The following is a 6,000-nucleotide window of genomic DNA, read 5'->3' on the forward strand; positions in this document are numbered from 1 at the left end:
CAATGCAACGGTGAAATATCAATTGGTGATTGAAATGGTCATTAACAGACACCTGATATTATCACAGTAGTTATTGCCATTGATCCATGCAGAGTTATAACAATTTTCTTCTTTGCTCTCTTTGTAAAGGCTATAAGAGTGTCAGGCTCTAGGCCTTCTTCACCTCCAAACCTTACATTGAATCCAATGAAGTGAATTAATCAGATCTGCGGACCAACGTTTGGATGTCTTCGATAATTATTAACAACAGCGGCCGATAAAATCCACAACCATTGTATAGTAGGGTCATCCTTTCTGTCCTTCAATCACTAATCCACTAGTTTGAGCTTTGAGTGACAAATAGACTAAACGAAATCAAGTCCTCTGCGCAGGTAGGACTTGAAAGGGTTCGAACAACGAGCGCGTGAGTGCATGGAGGGGAAACGCGGCTGCAGCTACCAGCTGTTTGCAGCAGAGTGCACTGGTTTGATCCGCGCACTCGCTATCTCCCCTTCTATACCGTTGTGCGCGGCGCTGGTCCACAGATTCACGATACAGACTGTAACTAGGCTACAAAAAAGTACTTGAAATAATCATGTGTAGAGTTTACAATTTGAAAATGGCAGACAAGAATGAGGTAAGCAATGCAGATATTTGCATTTTAATATTTTCAAAATAAGACATTTAAAATTGTATAGGCTATTCTATCTATCTGCAGCACATGGGTTACTTTGAAATGTCACAAAATATTAAAAATATTGTTTAAATGTAGCACAATTGTTTACAAAGTAAGTCAATTTTTGCGGGAGGCAGCGACAGTGCGCACGTTGCCTTCAAACTTTACTCGCTACACGGGAAATTTTAGTAGCAAGCTTGTCATTATTGATATCAAATGAAATATAATTTTATACTATACAACTTTTGTTCGGATAATTTTCCAATATTATCATTCGTAACGAAAATACAGCCCAAAAAGAAAAAAAAAACGTAAGTATAAAAATTTACATTTTTTTTCTTCATTTTGTCTTAAAATTACGCAAAAACCATGTGGAATATTTAAATCATGAATATGACGAAATTTGTAGAGTAATGTTGGCACTGAAATTTTAAAAAAAGAATGTCCCGATATGTCCACCAGTTGCGGAGATATTCATGATTTCCTGAAACAGTGCATATTGAATGGTCAAGGCGGCGTAGGAGGAGAAGTTCTAGGGAGAGGGGACGACTTTTTGGAAAATGCAGTTCTTATGATGATCTAAAAATATACAAAATTTCCAGCTTCCCCCTAATTTTTCCGACAAGAATCCTTTCTTTGCTTGGCTATAACTCCGGTCCTGTTTTTCATGTAATGATGTATCCTGAGCAACATAGACCAAGCGTTGACAATTGCTATACGATGACTTAAGGTGTCTGGAATTCGAAAACTGAAACAATAGGTCGAGACACAGTACACCTTATATCCGTTATCTCTTTGCACGTGTTGCGTATTGGCGACTCTTCCTCTGGGGGAGATTGGAAAGGTGACCTCCGTTCTATGAGCTTTAATAGGATTATTGTTTTCTGTTAGACATTGATTGTTCACTCGCTTATAGACGTCAGAGAGAATACACGTCCAGCAGACACAATAGCTGCTACATTCCACGCATTCTTTCTTCACTGACGCATTTGGTTATTTTGCGTCGCTTTTCTGTTCTTTTTTTTTTACCAATCTCAACGACTGGATTCTTTCTTCCTTTCTTATCAGCCAGATTTTACATTTGCATTTGACTTTGTCACTTCACTCGATTAAGGTGAACAATAGCGTTCTTAACCAAGGTTAGGCATTTTGGAGTTTTTCAAAAAACAAACCCGGATACGTTTTTCGGAAGAAAACTGAAAAATCCGGGTGAACCTGTGTGTATTGGTTTTCTCAGACCATGCTTGAATGTTTTAAAAATGAAATACATTTTTTCTTGTACTAATGTGTCTGAACATTCAACTTGTATTGTTTTAGTTAACTTAATCGAAAAGTATTTAATCATTTTTTATTTATTAAAAATATCTCATTACCAGGGGGTGGATTATTCTACTTTATCTCTTTACAGTAAACATAGGCTTTAGGATTTTAAGTTCATTTCATGATCTTTGGAGCCCTGTAAAGGAGTAATCAGAAATAAGGTTTCGGCCTATGTAAGAGTAATGCTTCCGGTTTGACGGCGCCCGGGGGATTCCGACTTTTAAGCCGCCCCTGACTCCGTGATAAGTTTATGTGAAGTATACAGTCCTTCGTATCGACTATACTTAACTTCAACTCGCCATTTATTATTAAATAACAATTGGTTTTGTATTGTGTAATAAATTCACGCGACACCTGTTAATTTCTCTGGTTTAAATTTAAAGCAATTTCTAAAAATTTTCGAACTTGATGGAAATTGTGCCATTCTTCATCAGTGGCGCAAGAACATGGGTACATTGTAAGAGGGTACAGTACCCCCTAAATTCGTATATCCAAGTTGTACCGCCTGTACTCCCTAAAATAATTTGACAATAGCAAGGTGCTGCTGTCAAAATGACCTATTTTGTAATAGCTCAAAACAAAAATATTATTTTGTTTACACATATTATCTTCCTTTCCAAAACGTATTCAAATACATTCTGGCTACTAGCTCGCTTCATTTGTGCTCTTGGATACCATTTTAAGGAGATGGAAATTGTTTTAAAACAGTGTGAAACGATGCAATAAGATAAAGTGAAATTAGCTTCTGGAAACTATCTGCAGGATAACTTCCCGATTGGGTAGAGAAGCTTGGTACACTTTTCTAAAGAGGTGGTCCCGGGTTCGAATCCCGGCCTGGGCATGGATGTTTGTGAGTGTCCATTCATCAATTCCATCATATCATCACTAATCTCCATCTTCGCAAATTAGCCAAAAATGGCACAAAAAGCAAACTAAAATAAAGCAAAGCAATAACAATATCAATAAAGATGTAGTTAGTTGATAAGATGTAAATCTGTTTCAGAAGAGTATACGAAGACTTTATTTCTTTCCGATTTTCCAAATAGGGTTTTCTTAAACTAGTAAATACTTCCAAATTGTCAGAAAAGAAATTGTGGGAATTTTTATGACCAATGATATTATATAATAAAATTTTTAAAAACCCTGAAATGTTGTCTTTTTTGGCTTTTTACCAATTACGTACAGCTAACCTATTTCACTTAAAGTTACTGTTATGAGTTTATAAATTTACAGTTTGTAGTGACATATTTTAGAACTAGCTAAAAATATTACATGATCAGGGACGGCGACAGGGGTGGGCACGGGTGGGTGAGTTCCCACCCAAAAATTCCTGTGCCCACCCGATTGCCCACCCAATCAAATTCAATATACTTGGAGATAGCTATATGAATGATGCGATAAATAAGTGTATTCTGGTGTTCATAACATGTATATTTTACTTGTGAATATTATCTATGCTAGAAATATTCACATATTATCAACCCATAAGAAACCAATTTTGTCATTAGAAAGTGAAAGTAATTACTAGAGCTATTAAGCAAAAACTGTGATGAAATTAATACTTCAATGATTAAAAGCAGCTAGTTGGCTTAGGCTTAGTAGGCTTAGTAGGTTTGGGTTGAACTTGAGGACTGCAGCTCTAGGGCTCCACATACATATATAAATCCCAGCCTGGGTATGGTTAAAATAATCTGCAAATGAACAAATAAAAACATCATCCTACCGTTACTTCCTCCGGCAACACTATTGTTTATTTCGACTTTTTAATTATTATTATTAGAATAATTTAATCAAGAAGACTTAGATGGGCAGGCCATGTGACACGAATGGCAGAGGAAAGAATAGTTTACAGGATTGTTGTTGGGAAACCTGATGGTAAGAGACCAGTAGGAAGGCCAAGACGAGGATGGAGGGATAACGTTGAGACGGACCTATAATAAATCGGCATGGATGGAAAGATTGGATTGATCTTGTCCTGAATAGGGACAGATTGAAGGCTTGTGTTGCTGCAGCCATAAATCTTCGGGTTTAAGTATGCTAGAGAGTATAATATAGTTTTAATTAGCTCTGCATTGAAATTCCAGAAGTGTCCCTTTTTTTATTTCGTTACAATTTTTATATACCTGTTATCTTCAAATATCAATATGGTATGCGAAATATCAACTTTATATTCATTCTATTAATAAGAAGGAATCACAATAATCACTCCAATACTGAAGTGAATAAAATTTTCGACCGGGTGGGCAGAAGCTCCTTATTGATAGATTAGGGTGGGCAGTATAAATGTAAAACCATATATAGTATATATGTGTATGTAAGACGTACCCCCTCTCTCTTACACTCCCGATTCTCTTCTTGCTTCTTTTCCCTTTCCTTTTCTTGTTTTCCTCTTTATCTTTTCTAATCTATTGTCGCATGTTGTTCCATTTCCTTTCGCTTTGTCTCTGATGGACACAATTATTTCAAGGAAGTGTTTACCCATGCGCAGCCATAAAACAGCCATACATTCTAATCACATTCTTTCATAAATGTTAATACAGTGAAATAATGTGAATTAGGTTTAAGCTTGTGTTGCAAATACAAGGCACATACTCGTACTTCATTTTATATATTCGGCGACAATAATAGAAATTGCGATGGTAGACAATCGTGAAGTTTCTCGTAATTTAAATGCAAGTTCCTGAGCATAGTATGAGTTTTTGACTGAAAGAGTTTTCTTACTCCTTGGGGGTCACTTTTCTTAGCATACAAGGTTTGTACAACTGACAAATCTATCTGAATGTTTGTAGTAGCGGCGATTGGGTGCCAACATTTGAGGGGCAAGGACAATATACTTTTTCTTGGTAGAAAAGGTTTAGCATAAAGAGGCCTTAGTGCGGGGGCAAAAAAGTGGCAAAATGTGGTGGGGGGACTGCATCCCCCACTTCCCGGTCCTCCTAATCGCCGCCTCTGAGTGTTCGGACAGTTTACTTTTCCTTCGTAGATAAGGTTTAGCATAGTGCTGGGGCAAAAGTGGCAACAAGTGGGAGGTGGGCAACTGCCCCCTCGCCCCCCTGATCGCCGTTACTGAACACGTATTAAGAACTAAGAACATCCAAAGGGGAGAAATAAACAAATGCGCAGAACGGTTCATCGGGACTGGGCCTTCAGTTTAAAGCGTGTGTAATGTTCCTCTAGCAGGGATCGAATCCGAGCTCATCTACCGAACTTCTATATTTGAATTATTTTACGCCAGTTTTCCGCCTACCATCGTTAATCGCAACGATGATGGATGAATACTCGGTAGCACGCTACACTAAGCACTCCGCCACCAAGTGTGGCATAAGTCACATCTGCTGCAATGAAGTTGAAGATCCAACTTCTAAATGTATTATTACTACCGAACGTATAAACTTGAAATGATAATCACTGTCGTTTGTCGTTATAATAATATTCAAATCAATAATTGAAGTCGCTCCTAACTGACGACTGATTGATTTCGTGATTGTTGTTGTGATTGTTGCGACCTTTTGTTTCCGTGACTTCAGTTGGTGTTGGCTGTTAGTGGCGCTCTTCTTGCAGTAAGAATCCTGTAACACCAGTTCCTAACTTAAGGTAAACAGTTTTGAAACTTAGACCTTAATTTTTACCATCGTATTCAAACATATTTCCAAATGTACTTAAATCCTGGCTTGAGCTAATTAATATAACAGGAATGAATGAATGAACTTTAAACGAGAACTCAAGATCTGAAATTACTCGCATATTTAACAGCTGGCACATTTGCCCTTGAAAAAGGAGTGTAGGACAATTGCGATCAAGACAAAAGTGCAGCCAATTGCGATCACTTACCTCTTTAAAAGTGTAACCACGGACAATCGAAGACTAAAATTAGTAAACGCTGTAAGTGCCACAATAATTCAAACAACGTTTTCCACGTTAAACTGTGAAATGTGCCATGCTTTATAATGTGGTAAACGTGAAAAGTGGCTGGTTGCCCTCTAAGTAGTTCAAAGGGCGTGTAAAGAGGTCACTAGTGTGCACGC

This window comes from Lepisma saccharinum, chromosome 22 (assembly GCF_977018435.1).
Source record: "Lepisma saccharinum chromosome 22, izLepSacc3.1, whole genome shotgun sequence".
NCBI lineage: Eukaryota > Metazoa > Arthropoda > Insecta > Zygentoma > Lepismatidae > Lepisma > Lepisma saccharinum.